The sequence below is a fragment of the Lygodium microphyllum genome, chromosome 18 (assembly GCF_053477565.2).
Source record: "Lygodium microphyllum isolate KBCC chromosome 18, Lygodium_microphyllum_v1.1.10, whole genome shotgun sequence".
NCBI lineage: Eukaryota > Viridiplantae > Streptophyta > Polypodiopsida > Schizaeales > Lygodiaceae > Lygodium > Lygodium microphyllum.
In genome coordinates this window covers 56,064,322-56,083,004 of record NC_141152.1, presented here as the reverse complement: position 1 = coordinate 56,083,004, position 18,683 = coordinate 56,064,322, and positions in this window count along the sequence as shown.

Here is an 18,683-nt window from a genome sequence, read left to right as displayed (position 1 = left end):
TTGGTGTGGCCCCCGCTTTATGTGCAATTTGATATCTGGATTCTGGAGAGACACGCAGACAGATTGCACGCTCCCCTGGGGCCCGCTGCCCGGGGGGCCTTAATATATCACGAATCACGAACCTTTCGGGAGGGGGCCCGGGGGGCGTGCTGTGGCACCTGCAGAGCCGTGTTGCATTTAAAATTACCCTGATTCTAAAGTTTAAACTCTAATAACATCCTTTACAAATGGTCTGTGAAAACTTATCCACGTGGCAGTTCGATAGCGTGTAGGTCGCTAGATTCTGACAATTGAATATAATAATAATAATAATAGAGTGGAATTGTTTATTATTTTTCGTGGGCATTTAACGTAACTGAACGAGGTGTCCGTGGGACTCGGGAGTCGAGAATCACCCGTAAAAACTTCAAGAGTGTAGGATAAGAGTTTAACAAAAAGAAGAGGCTTTGAGATCGACCGGGCGGAATCGAACGATGTGTACGAGGCAGATCGAGAGCGACGTTTTCGCCAAGTAGAAATTAAAGAAAACGATTGCCATCCAACTTTTTGGAGTTTGATGTCACTGCCTACAGATTTATGCAGAAGCAGTGTCAACTTTTAAACAGTGAATGCTTGGAAGTTGATCTTGATCGCCTTTTGCCTGCTGTCATTATAAAATGCCGTAAATGATGCACGGAGACTCGGAGAGAGAGAGAGTAGAGAGAGAGAGCCTCAGCCAGAGTCTCGAGACTGTAGACAGACAGACAAACGACAGGTACACTGTGGACTTGCAAAAACAAACACTGCGCAGTGCGTACTGTAGCTAGACTTGAGTGCTAACCGTTCTCTCTCTCTCTCTCTCTCTCTCGTCTACATCACACATGTACTCTCCACCGTCAGCGTCCCTGAAGAGGACATCGTTTTATCTCTTTTAACAGACATCTGCTGCAGTTTGCAGCGACATAAGAGACACACGGTGATGATCCACGAGTCCGAATCTCCGTGACCGAATGACCCTATCAACTTATCAAGTTTCTCACTCGTCACCTTTGATTGATTCAGAGAGAGTGTGCGTGCGCGCGCTGCGTGTGTTACGGACAGACGGACTAGAGTTCTCCTTCGGTTCGGAGACCTGATGTGAGAGAGACGTCGTCATGTCTCACGTCATCGTGCATATATCATACGGACTGCGCAGCCTTGCTAGCCCCCTTAAGGCATATAAAACGGTTCGCTTTCGTATTCACATTAGAGATGAGTGTTTTCCAAGGGCATCAACACGAAGTCCAAGGCACACTCCCCCTAGTAAGTTGTAACCCCTACTTAACCCTCGAGTAACCCATCTGCCTAGTTTCTAGGGTTCAAGCATCCAACCACCTCATCGACATGTTAAGCACCTATTCACTAGACTATGGTTTCGTTTGTAGCCCCCTTTAGAGTTAAAAAGTGATTTCAACCTTATGCTCATGTGTCACATAAGGGGTCACCTCATGTAAGGGTTATTTCTTTTGCACTAGCTATCGCTTCATACATGGACTATGGATATGTGGATTTGAAATGCATGGATTTTTTAGTGTTGATCCTATTACTTTCAGAGATAGCCTTGATGTGAGATAGTGATGAGGTTCACCAAGGGAAAAAGTAAACTTTTTACAACAAGTGCAATAGTATGATTGGGTCAACACGCATCTAGGTGTGCAATTTGTGTAGATAGGTAAATACCATCTGCCCACTAATAAAGCCCCACAAAATGCAAATAGTTAGATTCAAAGAATGTAACTTCTAAGAGTCAAGTTGCACTCTCCCCCCCCCCCCCCCCCCCCCCCCCCCTCCACACACACACACACACCCCACCACCATAGGGTTGCACTTAGTGCTAACAATGGGAGTAGGGCTTCTTTACCCCTTGGAAACCCTTGCAAACTCTGGTAAATTTTGGATTGCTAATATCGTGTTGAGAGGGCGAATGTTTCCCATTTGTTGGTTGAAAAGACTCAATGCTTGTAAACCAATCATGTAGGAGACTTTTTGATACTATAAATGTAACCATTTTTGTCATCTATTCAAAGTTATATTTATGCAAGTGGATGTATCCATAATAATAAACATGTCTTATGCAAACCCTACTAGCCTAGTTAGGATATGGTGCAATCAAGCCCTAAGTTTTTGTTGTGTAGGTCACAACCTTAACAAGTGGCCCAAAACTTTTTTTGTTGCAATACACATGACGAGTTTCTTATGTAAAGAGATTGCTTGTCATGGCTCCCAAAACATCAATTTGGTGAGTATGGACTCAATAGATAACCACCCTTGTCCTTGACCTTAACTGAGTGCCATATTTCCTCTCCAAAATAGTTGAATCCCCATCGGTAGATACCTCTTAAACTTCAATCATATGAAATTAGATCTACATTTGCAAATGTGTGGATGCCATAACAAGATTTGATAACATGATGAATGCAACATTGAGGGTTGAAAAAAGGTCAGTGTCGATTAATTTTCCTAACCCACCATTTCCTTGTAGCTTTTATATCTCTATGAGCTCTCATGTCTTAATATATACATCCTAGAAGAAAACAATAGAGATGATTTGGACCTTTATTTTGAATTGATGATGGGCCCAATAGTGAGGATGATAAATTCGATAGTAGACATTCAAATTCAAAGGGCTTTGATCATGAAGAAACTAGTTCTAAGAAGAATAATAGTTCTTCTAGGAGCAAGAAGTAAAAACTAAGTTTAAGAAAGAATATAGGTTGGCAGATAATGTTACAAAGAGGAACACATGGCAAATCTAGCAAATCAAATCTCAATCATAACCAACTTTATGACACACATAATAGAACTTAGTGGAAAAATCTAACAAAATCAAACATCTAAACTATTAAATCCAAACAACATTATAATACATAAGAGGACTAAATAACTCAATAGATTGAGAAAGACAAGAGAAAAACACACGATTGGGCCCAACCTCCTCCATGGCAAAAGCCATGGTTTTTCATCTTTAATTATATATTATAGTTTTACATGGATATTTGCATTCATATTTTATATATAATTACAAAGAAAGTATAAATATCAATTAAAATACAGAGTTTTAAGAGTCAAGAAGTATCTTATAATAGGTTGCAGTTGCTGAAGAAAATTCTATGCTCTGAATCTTGTCGTTTTGACATCACCATTGCGTCCGGAGCATGTAAAAACTCCCAAAACGACTCTTGAAACTCTGAATTCTGATTCCGGATGAGGGACAAACAAAAAAACTCAATTTTCATCCCGTTCTCCTGTTTTACTCGCGATCTTGTTGCTTTTATAAAAAAAGCTAAGAAAACTTTCTAAAACTTAACCACATTAAGAAAATAGCAAAGTATTCCATAAAGAAAGCTTATTTAAATAAAAGCATATCTTAAATCTCATATTCTAAAATAATATATATTATAAATAAATTAATCAATAGTACTATAAGGACAATGATCTAATTATTATTAAAAAAGTTTAGACTTATAACTTATAAATAGAGTAATGATTTAAATAATACAATATCATATAAATATATAATATTATATATTATACTTAAGATAAGTAATCATAATTATGAAATTTATGCTTGAACTTACTCTAACACCCAGTGCTACCCAAAGCCACTGCTACCTACTCTACACATCAACTGAAGCATTCAACATTGTTTATAAATAAAATAAACAAACAATAGTAAATACCTACAAGTCTTCAGCTACAAATAATTAAAATAGGTTGGAACATTGTCCTAACTTTAATTTAATTCGAGTGTGCACTCTAAACTCCTAAAAGCTTAATTAATTAATATAAATTTTGCGGAATCACCCACTATGAAATCACCCATATGCACATTAATTAATAAAACGCTCGAGAATGATAGGCATCCCCATCAACTTCTCGCACAAGGAATCCACCTTATGTACGAACCGCGGTCAACAAATAAATTTTATAGAATCCACCGTAAAATCTCACGGAATCTACCATGACTATGCCTCCTGGCATCAAATAATCAACTCTTGGAGAAATCGAAGACCTTATAGTGACAATTGTTTATCTAAAGATAAGCCATTATATCATATTTGCAAGAGATCTAAGCATTTGACTTCAGACTATTGGTATAACCCTAATTTCAAATATAAGGTTCCACATTACACTATTTAGAGGAAGATGCACCATGATTTTATTGCAAAATAGGTTACGAGTATTGAGTAGGGAGAGGACCTAACAAGCAACCTAGAGGACCTTATCAAAGATAAAATGAACAAAAATAAAATGTTGGAAATGGCATGAGTTGTACAGATTTTGTGCTCATGCATGTTAGACATATCCACACTATTGTAGAGATTTGGAGGAGATTGGCATCTTTCTTCTAGATCCAAACATTTGGGCATGGATTATCTATTGAGTTAAAGCTACGGCAGTTTTCTGTCATCATCATAGATTCCCCTATGATACATGATCACATCCACAAGATAGAGAAGATTCTAGATGAGCTTTCGTTCCTTAGTATAGACATTTCTTTGGAGGACCTAGTTATGACACTTCTCTCACGTCTTTCGTCATGGACATATAATGTGTTCTACACTAGTCTTCTCACTTCTCATAGCTGGGAGATTCTTACTTGGGAGGAGCTAGTTCCATTGGTGCTTGAGTAGGATGTGCATCACAGTGAGATAGATTCTTGTAGAGCTCATGCACATGAACATGCTTATATAACTTTATCTACATGTATAAGACAAGCCAAACAAAAGAAAGGGAAGAGAAAGAAGTTGCAGCCATCTTCCAACTTTGATATAGCTTTTGTGTGGAATTGTAGAGGATATCCCACATGTCCTTATCTGTGGGAAGGCCTCACATCCCGAGGGGAAGTGTTGGAGGATATACCCTCACCTTCATTTGGGAGCGAAGGGTGGGCCTACATCAGAGCCTTTGTCTACCTCTACTTCGTTGCCCGATGTTTCCACTACGTTAGTGTTTCTATACATTTATTAGGTGGAGGAGCCTTCTTTGACACTCTCTTTCTCTAAGTAGCATTGCATCATTGCTAGTGATGCCTCGAGTCCTATGACTCCCTAAGGTGATTTGCTACAGTTTCTTCGTGTGTTTGAGGGTATTATCATTGCTTGTGACTTTTCCTCCATGCCTATTAGTGGCAGTGGCACCTTGCCTCTATTGTATCACTGTCCATGGAGCTCCATCTTTTAGGCCCTACCCTATTTGGGACTTGGGCTTCTCTCCTCTTACTTCATGGTCTTCCTAGTCTCGGGACCCCTATTGCCTACGCCAAGCTGGCTACACCAAGCCAGTCATCTTTATTGAGGATTCTTCTACAAGAGCCACCTTTATGACCGATTGGTTGAAGAGGGGGCTATCTATGCTCCATTTTCCTTTGTGTAAGGCTCTTTGAGGCATCTTTCTATAGTCCACGGGGAGTCCACCTTATAGAATATGTAAGATACCACGTGAGTTCAAAAGAAAGAGTATTATATTTAGTAAAATTTACTAGATTATATTTACAAAATGGATTTTTTCATTACAATTTGAAAAAAAAAATCGCAAGTTTGGTAAGGTAAAAGGGGCCATTTTATGGCCTTATAGCATGTAAAGAATGGGTATTTCTTAATATCCTTTGAACACACATTATATAGATGATACCTTATAAGTGGACTCCGCCAGGCTATAGCCACACCCTTTTCCCATTGTGCACCATCTATTCCATAGGTTCCATTTCCATCCCCCACCATCTCCTCTAGTAGCTCCCTCGTACCTCCCATCTCTTTTAGAGGGGGACAATATTGGTGATGTGGCTATGGATTTCCTGGTCCTTTGTGTTTCAAAGGGGGCTTCTCATGATCATGAGGAGTTACTTCATGGTTTCCAGTCTACTTTGGGCCTTTCTTTAATGCATCTACCCCTTTTCTTTAACATAGAGCCACTATACCCTACCGCTTGGCCCTTGGTCCTTGGTGTTTCTATGCAGCTTATGGAGCTTTCATTATTTTCTCACTATCATCTCATAGTTGGTAGAGGCTTGGCTCACCCATCCTCGATGATTGGAGTTCAATCTAGAGTGATCCACTCAAGGGCTCTCCATTCCATTATCCTTTGGTGGCATTCCATTTGATCGACTGTTTATATGGAGAGAGGGTCTTGGTCCTTCGCTAGCTTTCTTCATCAAGAGACCATATCATCATTGGCACTCTTCATGTCACCCTTTGATTTGCATCTTCTTTGGCCTTTCGCCACTTCCAAGATTTGAGAGGGGCTGCTAGCAATCTTGTGTATCTTATGTGGTCATCTCCTGCCTATGACCCTCTGTTTGAGGTAGATGATGATATTAGGAGCTTTGACATTGTCTTTATCTATCACTTTAAGTGTTTTAGACACTTTAGATGGAGGGCACATTACACCAGCATTGCCCTTTGTGAGATTTGAAATCTCCATTGATTTCTTTTTTTATAGTACAAAATCCAAATCAATGGAGATTTCAATCTCACAAAGGGCAATGCTGGTGGAATGATAAACCCCTCCTACCTATCTTGGATAGGCCTTCTTCAAACAACTTATTTCCTAAAATGAACCCAAGATGGAGCCTTAGTTGGACTAAACAGCAATGGACATATAGATTCCAAATGATCTAGAGCTCTAATATACAAGCTAAAGTATCTTGCTTGTTATGGTTAATCATTCTAAAAGCTGTATGGACTAATATCAGGGCCTAGAAGATAGGGATAGAAAATGGTCTCTACACTATATACAAGATAGAAATAGAAACTCTATCCCATCTAATCCTATCATATGAATATGCTACAAGCGCTAATTAGCTCCCTACCACCCCTCAACACTTACAAGGAAGGAAGTGCTCTTAGGAGAGATATATGGGGTTCATCAAGTAATTTGGAATTGGTTAAAAGGTATTTACTTATGGTGCATTTGGACTTGTAGAAACAAGCTAATCTTTGATCAGATTCATGTTGAGCCAATGCTTACTTTTAATACAGAATTCTTGTGGTAGTCTGTAGTCTTGAGGAAGAATTTGGAGCAAGACATAAACAAATTTCAAATGAGGAAGACTCAAGGAAGAAAGAAAGTAAACTCAAAGGAGGATGTCTCAAAAGATTGGGAACTCGGAAAATTTGTTGTACACCAATAAAGACAACTAAGAATGGAAGTTAGAGAAGCCATGTTCTCTAAATTATATGATCCAACGGTTTCAAAAGAGATGCTCTACAAAATGAGGCTAAGAGGCCTCCAACATCTCAATAAATAAAGCCATTACTATGCAATCAATCTAACATATAATACTAATGGGCTATTGAAGCCTTACAATGTTTTTTTAAAAGAAGCCTTAGGATGGACCCCAGCTTTGAGGTCTAATTTTTTATATTTTCTCTTACTTTTATTTATACAACTTAACACTTGCTTCAAAAAAAGGAAAGAAAACCATTTTTTAATGTAAACATGCTACCTTTTTAGTAGGTTGTGTCGGGTGATTGTGAAATCCATGACCTATAAGATTGTGACGCGTGGTTGATACACCTCTCTTTTCCTTAAAAATGTATGTGTTTGTGTGTAATCAACCTAATTCAAAAATTATTCTTACAAAGCATGACATTTTTTGGTTAAACAATGTGCCTAACTTGGCTAACTCCTCCCTACTTATGTTGCCTAGCAAACTAGAAGTATACCATACCACCATGCAATCCATTCAACTTTAAACCAACCAACTTCCAAACTGCTGCCTATAAAGACCCTGTGGATTCTAGACCTCCAAATCTCTTATTGTGTTAAGATCTTGATGCTATTTAGGCCCAAAAAAACAAGCTTGTCACCTCCAAAATTGACTCCAATAAATGCATAACTCCAACAACTTGTAGGTTGAATCTTCTTAGCAATGGCCAAATTCTCATCCACGCTACACCCCATATAAAACCTTCCAAAAAAAAGTGATCCATGGTCTCCTCCTCCCCATATTATCCCTTGCTATCTATAATAGTCTTAGCTTGCATCTTGCTCAAAGTGGACAAGGCCCCCATAATTACACACTAAGTGAAAACTCTATCCTTGATTAGAATTTTGATTCACCATAGATATTTAAGATGCTAGCTCACCTATCTTCAAAGTAGTGGATCCCCCACACTCTCTTAACCCACATTGATCCCTTTGCATCCCAATAGTTTAGTCATTTAGTGGCTTGCAACATCTATATCTATACTATCTCTTATTTTATAATATACCACACCTAGAACCAGACCTAACAAGATCATATGTAGCATATGTCAAAAGAATCCCTCTGAAAAGAGATTTTTAAGTCTATAAAGATTGTTTTGTGGGTCACTATTTGCTTCTCTCTCTCTCTCTCTGTCTCTCTCTCTCTCTCTCTCTCAATGGAGCGAGTTGAAAGCGTCACTCAACTACCATGTTTAAATGCTTAAATGCTCGTAGAGGTGTGACCCGATAGGTGAGGTTTTAGTGGTCCCCACTCCCTGGTGGGCCCTCTGACTCCTCTCTATCTCTCTCTATCTCAAGGACCGAGCACTTCAACGGCTTGCATTCCTACTTGAGGATTTCATCACAATGCACATGGATGTGAAGCCACAAGTAATACTTCTAGATACAAGCGTTCATAAGGCAAAGCTAGGTGATTATCGGCCCACCTACTAGTAGGCCATCATAGACAAGCTCCTCTTTCCCATTTTTTACTTCGCCAATCTTTCTTTTTTTGTACAAATTCTTAAAATATATTTAAAAAGAGAGTGAATTTTACAAGTGCTAGTGAAGAGGAGCTTCAATACAACGAAGCTGCCTTATGCAACCAGCCTTAGATTACATCATGAATCAAATTATATCACATTCAGATCCTCTTGGAATTCACAACTTTCTTCTTAAGATCTAGCATCATGGCAACAACTTCATTTTCTGATCCTCCAGGATAAGATTCCTTATAGAGACTTTGCAGCTTCTCAGTATCCTTATCCACGTGCAACAAAAAATATGTCTTAAATCCATGAATAGGATCAATAGAAACATTTTCAAATACTTTTTTATTCCTACAGATCCATATATTCCAAAGAAAGAGGCTTTTATTTGAATTCCAAACTATTGGAGATATGCCATATATTTCACCCAAGATTATCTCTTTCTAGGTGAACTTAGTTGGGTGGACTGGCATTAACAACACCTGCAAGAAACAAAAAAAATTAGTGTTATGATGATAGTTATAGAAAATATGGGATATTGATTCCACATTTGTATTACATCTTGGGCAGAGTCCATTTCCAATTCTTGCCTTTAAAGCCCTTTCATTAGTCTAGAGACCTTTAAGCATTATGAGCCACATTAGACAAGACATCTTAGGCTGAAGAACTTTCATCCAAATATTAGTAAATCTGTAATTCCATTGTTTATTACTCTAGTTAATGTGCCACATTTCATTGAGTTTAGCACATACATCTTTATTGCATACCTGAATATTTGGAACAGGCAGAAGAGGCTTGTCTCCGATTAGACGTAATCCTCTAGGATTGAAAGGCTATTTTAGATTGATGACTAATAAGAGGTGTGGATCCCATTGTTGCATTCTAAGGGTGACCATGTTTTCTTTAGTAGGAAGTAGGCCAAATTTAGTCGTGAGTTGTATATTGCTTAGCCAATCTTTTATATTGGGATACCATATATCCCCCCAAGTTCTATCCCCTTCCGATATATTTTGTAGGCTTTATTTAGATCACTCTTTGAAATAGATTGGTGAAAAAAGCTAAACCATACAGAGTCAATTGTAGCCCAAGGTAAGGTTAAGTTGGAATGTGAAGATGGGACTAACAGCTTTTTATATTTAAACTAGGCCTGCCAGATCCCCTTCATCAATGATGAGCACCCTGTTGTCTTGACTTCTATTGGGCCTAGGGCAACATTGAGCAAATCTAAGTTTTTCCATCTTGGACAGACAGCTACTTGAAATTGACTGATAGAGGAGTGTAACAGGGTAGTCCAATACTCTTCCTCCTTGTCAATACTCCTGACAACCCATTTTGCTGCAAGTTTACTAGCCAATGTTTGTAGGTTTGGAAGGCCTAGTCCCCCAAGATTTTTGGGTTTTGTATAACAAGCCCATGAGACTTTGGGAATCTTAAATTTGTCCCCATCCCCACTCCACAAGCAATTTCTGGCTAGTTGCTCCAATTGTTTCAATCTTGTTTTGGTTGGCTGCCAACATGCTAAAAATTAGATTGTGGACGGAATAAGGATATGTTTGAGCATTAGGCACCTGCCAACCATATTAAGCTAAAGCCCTTTCCATTTCTCAAAGTGTTTTCTAATTTTCTATAGTACCCAATCCCATCTCTACTTCTTCATAGAGATATCAAAGCCCATAGGGATTCCCAAGAGTCTAAAAACGTTGCCCCTTTCTATTTCTTTGCACCCAACCTCAATTAGCCAACTAGGGGGGGTGAGGAAATCAAAGATTTGATACCTATTTTGGCTGGGTTGATAATTGATCCAGATGCTTTACAGAAAGCTTGAAGACAATTCCAAAAAGCTACCGATGAGATAGGATCATTATTAACGGTCCCATTAGTATCATCATCAACAAACTGATTTAAAACCATGTCTTTACTATTGAGTAATTTGATCCCCTTGATGTTCCCCTTTTCAATCTGATCCTGGACCAGCCATCCCAATGCATATGTTGCAATAGCAAATAACAGTGGGGCCAAGGGACAACCCTGTCTAATTGATCTTCTAAGAAGTATTGAGTCTGTCATTTCTCCATTAATTGCAATTTTGGTGGATGCATTGCCAAATAAAGTACTTACAAACTTTATAAATCTCCTCCCCAGTTCCATTTCATGTAAAGATTGAAGGATGAAATCCCATTCCAACCTATCATAGGCTTTGTCAAAATTTGTTTTGAAAAAGACAAAGTCTTGATTCTTCTTTTGAGCATATTCAATCCCTTCCCAAAGAGCAATGATAGAATCTAGGATATATCTTCCCTCAATAAACCCCTTTTGTTCCTTCGTTATCCAAGAATTTAGATGTGGGGAAAGCCATTTGACCAAAGCCTTAGTAAACACTTTATAGGCCGAGGTCAAGCATGTGATTGGTCTCCAATTGGAGAGTAGAACTTTCTCGTCTCTCTTGTGTATAAGCTTTACCACCCCTTCATCGATTATGTGAGGTAGGGCTCCATATCTCAAGGATTCCTTCTATACTTTTTGATGCCAAGAGGCATATTCCATGGTGGATTTCGTGAGACCACGGTGGATTCCATGAGTTTTTATTCCACGGTGGATTCCGTGAGGTTTTGCGGTGGATTCCATAACTATATTTATTTGCCAAGTCTTGTACACAAGGTGGATTCCTTGTGCGAGAAGTTGATGGGGACGCTTGTCCTTTTCGGCATCATGTTAATTTAATGTGCATGTGGGTGACTCCACATTGCGTGATTCTGCAAAATATATATTTAAATTAATGGATATTTATGAGTTTAGAGTATACTTGTATTAAATTAAGGTTAGGACAGAGTTCCAACCTATTTATTTATTTTGTAGTTGAAGACAGCTAGGTATTTAATTTTTTCGATTTAATTTTATTATTTTCTAACAATTGCAAATGCTTCAGTTGATGTGTAGAGCAGGCGGCGGTGGTGTTGAGAACCATTGGGCGATAGCGTGTATTCAAATTACCTAGAAGAAATTATCATTTTTGATGGGCGCGCATCTTATCATTAAAGGTGTGGCGCTAATATTTATTTATGCACGCTTATTTATTGAAGTGATTGACAAATATTTATTATTTTATATGCGGATGGGTGCATGGTCTTGTAATTTTCATTTTTGATATGTATTACTTTCAGCCAGTGCTTGTGACCATGACGTCACAAGCACTAGAACTCATAATGTAAAAACGTTTCATCTATATATGTGAAATTTCGTGTGCTACATACATTGTTTTGTTTTCAGTATCCAATCTTCGAAATAATCTTTCTCTGTTTTCCCTAAGCATACAATTTGATGTTGATGGGGGGAAAAAAACCAGAGAGCATGTGGCTTGCCTGCTCTTTGGTTTTTTTTTCAATACCTCTATTTTGTGCGTCTATCAGCGCGTCTAAATTGCAGGATAAATGCACGTCTATTCTCATCAAAAACTTTCAGAGTAAACGCGGTTTTAGATGTGTAGATACACGCTTGTATAGACGTACAATATGAATATATCCACTTTTTTATAAATATGATTATATATTTACGTAGCGCGTTTATACGCGCGTCTATAGGCACGTCTAAGTGTGCGTGTAACTCTAATCATAAGTGCACTTTTAGACGCAATTTTGTAGACGCGCAAATAGACACGTTAATAAACGCGCCCGACATTTTTTTTCACAATTCAAATATTGCGTCTACAAGCGCGTATATGAACCTTTTTTGTTGTAGTGAGAGGAACAAATAGCACGTCAAACTTTGCAAGCTCAACTGGCTACTCTTCAACGATCTACTATTGATCAAGATGGACCGCAACATGAAAATATTATACGACGTACGATCGATGTGACACTTGAAGCAGAATCTATCAGAAAAGAAGCCAAGATAAGTAAAAGAAATTTCAAATTTCATACTTTTAATGGGTTGTGTGACGAAAAGACCGTTCTCGCTTTTATCAGTCAATTTAATGATTATTTCCATGAAGAACAATTTGCCGAAAAAGATAAACTCAAGTGTGTCACTAACCATTTAGTGGACAAAGCATCGCTATAGTGGACTCTTATTCACAAAAGTATTGATTGTCCTACTACTTGGGAGGCTTTTCAAAAGAAAATTTTGTAGACTTTTCTTCCATCTCAATTCCATGAAAAAGCAATCAAACAGTGGGATCTTCTGTAACAAAGAGATCGTGAGCTTATTTCGCAATACACTGAGCATTTCTGGAACGCCTTATTACAACTTCGAATGCTTGAAGATGTACCTAAGAGGTGATCCGCACAAGTTTATGTTTGGTTTTCTTAGTCACTTCTATGCAGAGGTGAACATGTTCAAGCCAACGACTCTCGAGGATGCGATTTCTTTGGCCCATGATGCTGAAGAAAAAATTCGAGAACGAGAAAAGAGAACACAATAATTCCCGACTAACGATAACTTCGGTACAAAGCAATTCAATTCTGACTTTCGAAGATTCAATCAAAATTGCTTTGTTTCATCATCTTTTTGTAAATCCTAGACACGACCTTCTGTTTTACCATCAAACACAAATCCAAATCCTAAGCCATCTTTCCAGCCAAATCTCAACATACCTAAACTCCTAGCTATTACCAATAATGTTTCCAAATCCAAGCCCATAGCCTGCTATAAGTGCCATTAACCTAGACATCTAGCAATGAATTGTCAATCTAAAAAGCCAACTGTTCACATCAACAACTTGGGAGCGACTGAAGATGAAGACCATGAAGAAATGCTAGATTTTATAGAAGACGATGATGATATCAGTACTTCTTCAGATACTTTACCAGGTATGCCAAATCCTCATTCATTATTAACGATGAAATGTCTTGTGCATGGTAAATAAAAGATTGTTTTGCATGATGATGGGAGCACACACGATTTTATTTCTGCAAAATTGGTCAAATAATTGAATTCATTTTCCATTGCTTAGTCACACATATGCTAAATACGCATTAAGAAAAGATAGCAAATCATACTTAGTATGGGTGAATGAAATTGAAGCTAAGGAAAATCAGATGCATCCTAGGCACGCAAAATTTCTTTCACAATTTAAAAATTATTTTGCTGTTGACTTATCACCTTGATTACCACCTACACATCCTGAAGATCATAAAATATACTTAATTCCTGGTTCACAATCACCATATAAAGCACCTTATAGACATAATCAAATTGAACAGAAAGAAATTCAAACCCAAGTTGAAGAATTGCTAACCCGATGACTCATCACGCCCAGTAGTTCTCCTTTTGGTGCACTTGTCCGGTTAGTTAAGAAGAAAAATAGCACCTATAGGATGTGCATTGATTTCATGTCGTAAACAAGATTACTGTCAAGAATAGATATCCGATCCCTAGGGTGGATGACCTCATGGATAAACTACAAGGGGCTACAATATTTAGCAAGATAGAGCTTAAATCTGGATATCATCAAGTATAACTGGATACACCTGATATTTTCAAAACTGCATTTAGAACTCAATTTGGTCATTAAGAATTCCTTGTTATGCCTTTTGGTCTAACTAATGGGCCAACCACATTCAGGTATATGATGAATTACATATTTTTGAAGCATCAGCATTGTGTAATTATTTTTTTTAATGACATATTGGTTTTAAGTAAGAATGAGAACAAGCATTATGAACATTTATCTTTAGTTTCCAAATTGTTGAAAGAGAATCAATTATATGCTAATCTTGAAAAGAGTGATTTTTTTCAAACCCAAATTGAATACTTAGGACATATTGTTTCTTCTGATGGTATTAAAGTTTATCCTAAAAAGAGAGAAGCAATTTTGAAGTTGATATGTAAAAATGTGCATGAATTTCGTTCTTTCTTAGGTCTTGCTAGCTTTTAACAAAAATTTGTGAGAAATTTTTCATTACTTGCATTGCCTTTGACAAAATTATTAAAGAAAGGTATTGTATATCATTGGTTGATAATCAACAAAAGTCTTTTGATTTACTGAAACATGCCTTAACACATGCCCCTGTATTGCAATTACCTGACTTTAATAGACCATTCTTTCTAGTGGTCACTAATGCTAGTGGAAGTGGAATAGAAGCTGTCCTTATGCAAGATTCACATCCCATAGCCTACTCTAGCTCTGCAAACTTAAACCATCTGAATTCAAATATTCTACCTATGATAAGGAATTGTTAGCTGTAGTACAAGCTTTACGTCAACAGAAACACTATTTAATGGGATCTGAATTCATGATCAAAACTAACCAACAAAGTATCAAACATCTCCTTAGTCAACCACAAATCTCTGATCATCATATTAAATGGACTGCTTTTATTCAAAGTTTTCATCCACTTATCCAACATCAACCTGAAAAAGAGAATGTTGTTGCCGATGCCTTAAGTAGAAGACCAACTATCCATAATATGATCTCTATTATATCTTTTGATTTCCTTATCTCTATGAAAGATACTTATGATCAAGATCCCAGTTTTCAAGCTGATCGGAATAAAGTAGTTGCAAATAACTGCATTTCAATAGATTCATTGTCTTATATTGATGGATTTATGTTTTATGAGAAAAGGTTGTGTATAACTATTCCATTTAGAAAATTTGTATTGCACGAAATTCATTGTTTCCCATATCAAGGCTATAGAGGTATTATTTCTACTTTACGTACATTGATTGAAGATTTTTATTGGCCATAGATGAAATCTTATGTTTCCAACTTTGTATCTGAGTGTTTAATTTGTCAAAGAGTCAAGCGGCACCATGGTAAGCAATATGGTTTGTTAATGTCTTTACCGATTTCTGAACGACCATGGGAACATATTTCAATGGATTTTATAACTGGTTTGCCTAATACCCAAGCTAATCATGATATGATTTGGACTATTACAGATTAATTTAGCAAACAAGCATATTTCCTTCCATGCAAGAAAACATTAACTACATTTCAAGCTACTCAATTGTTTTTTAGAATTGTTTTCACTAACCATGGTTTGCCAAAAGTTATTATTTCTAATTGTGATTTTAGATTTTGCAATAATTTTTGGACTACTTTGTTTGCTAATTTAGATACAAAGATTGATTTCTCATCTGCATTTCATCTTGAAACAAATGGACAAACAGAAATACTAACAGTACAATTTTAGATCTTTTGCATATATACACAATTTCACAACCACAAATATGGGATACATACTTGCATTTACTTCATTTTGCATACAATAATACACCCCATACAGCTATACAGAAAGCACATTTTGAAATTATTTATTGACATAGATTGCCTACACCTATTATATCATTGTCAAACAAAGTTAAAGCTGCTAATGGTATTGCCAATATGCACGCTACTATTTTTTTAAAAAGTCAAAGACATGATTGCGAAAGCCCAACAATCATACACTAACCAAGCTAACAAGAAAAGAAAAACTATGAGTTTCAAAATTGATGATTTTGTTTGGTTATACATTGAAAAGAGAAGATTACAAAGTGTTGAGAAACACCTTGTTGTTAAATTAGCCCCTAGATTTTATGGACCTTTCAAGATTATTCACAAAATCAATGACAATGCATTTAAATTAGAACTATCCCAACACTGAAAAATCCACAATTATACTTTTCATATCAGTTTGTTACGACCTTTTAGAGGTCAATTACATGTCCACCCTGTCTATGAAAACCCTCCTTTGTTGGAAGAAAAAATTGAAATCCTTGAACGAGAAACTATTCTAGATACTGACTTTATGACCACTAGAACTGGCCGTAGATATTTTAGATATTTGGTTAAGTTTAAAAATCATCCTGTTGAAGAGACCCAATGGATGCATGTTCGCGATCTAAGTACTTACCCCTCACTGCTCGCTCCACATAGAGCTTATAGCAATTGAGGACAATTGCTATCCCACCTAGGGGATATGATGTTAGGAGGCATATTCCATGGTGGATTCCGTGAGTTTTTATTTCACGGTGGATTTCGTAAAACTATATTTATTTGCTGGGGCTTGTACACAAGGTGGATTCCTTGTGTGAGAAGTTGACGAGGATGCATGTCCTTTTCGGGTGTCATGTTATTTTAATGTGCATATGGGTAACTCCATAGCCCGTGATTTCGCAAAATACATATTTAAATTAATGGACGTTTTTAGAGTGCACTCATATTAAATTAAGATTAGGATAGAGTTCCAACCAAATTATTTATTTTGTAGTTGAAGACTGCTAGGTATTCACTTTTGTCAGTTTAATTTTATTATTTTCTAACAATTGCAAATGCTTCTGTTGATATGTAGAGCAGGCGACACTGGCATTGGAAAGCATTGGGCGATAGTGTGTATTCAAATTACCTAGAAGAAATTATCATTTTTTATGGGTGTGTGTCTTCTCATTAAAGACGTGGCACTAATATTTATTTAGGCATGGTTATTTATTGAAGCGCTTGATAAATATTTATTATTTTATATACACATGGGCATATGGTTTAAATATTTCATTATGGAACATTGTATTTGGGCACAACTCGACTTTTGGGCTGCCCAACCGCTTTATTCTTTATTTGGACAAAAGCAATTGGACAAAAGCAAACAGAAAAGCTAAAGTATGCTTATTGTAAAATTTGGGCCATTTTTGAGCTTTGAGATGAATAATTTTATAAATACATGCCTTGTGAAGCACTCACACAAGGCATGGGGAAATATTGTACCCAATTTGTCTCTTTTCTTCATGTCGTGCAAGTCTATCTTCTTGCTTTTTGAGCTTAAGTAGAGTTCTTTGTTCTTGGGTACCTTCGGACGCTCGCTATATATGCACCAACATCCGATTTGTGCACCACTTTTAGTAGGGGGATAATCAAGAATTCCTTAAATTCTTTAAAGAACTCATTAGGGAGACCGCTGTCTATCCCTGGGCTCTTTCCTTTAGCTAGAGCATCGATGGTGTCTTGCAATTCTACTGTGGTAAGGTCACCATCAAGTAGGGTGGCTATAGAAAATGGGACCACCTTCTTCCTAACCAGGGAAATTTTGGCTTTTGCATCGGTATCCTCTAGATTACTAATTCTAGGAGAGCTAAACATATTAGAGAAGAATTCTTTAGCAAGTACTATTTTTTCAATATTGTCTTTAGCTTTGGTACCATTGACCTTAGTTAAGAGAGGGATAGTATCCTTCTCCTTTTTTTTCTTTAGAATGTTGAACATTTCTGTGGTTGGCTTATCGGCTTTCCCAGCCCACCATTGTCTAGTGAAAAGCTGAATGTTCAATGCTTCTTTTTCTTCTAAAAGTCTCAATTCTTCCTTGACCTTGAGAAGATCTATCTGTAAGTGCACCTGCCTTGATTCAATTTGAACTTCCAGAGACTTACTAAGGGAATACTTTCTTCCTCTTTTAGCCCTAGTCTCCATTACCCTCCTAGCCTTAACCTGCCTAAGAAATTCTTGAGAATCTTGGATACTCCTCATCCATGCTTGAGCTAGGGAGGTGAAGGATTGGAATGAGCATTCCCATATATCCCTAATAGAGTCCCTGACCTCTTTTAGTTTAAATAACTGTGGATCAGAGTGCAACTATCCAGATTTTACAATTTAGGAGTCATTAGACGAATTCAACTAAATGGAAAAATGATCTGACATAACAATGTTTTTAAGCATTTTACACTTTGCATTAAAGAATGTAGCCAAAAGACCTGCTGAGATATAAAACCTGTCTAACCTAGCTTTCTTAAGGTTAGAATTTACCTTATTATTAGGCCGTGAAACTTGGACTGTCACTTATGTCCACTAGTCCATGAAAGGCCTTGGTTGCCATCCACCTTTCCTTCTCAATGCCTGAGACACTACAACAAAAAGGGTTCATAGACGCACTGGTAGATGCAATATTTGAATTGTGAAAAAAATGTCGGGCGCGTTTATTAACGCGTCTATTTGCGCGTCCACAAAATCGCATCTAAATGCGCGCTTATGATCAGAGTTACATGCACACTTAGACGCGCCTATAGACGCGTATATAA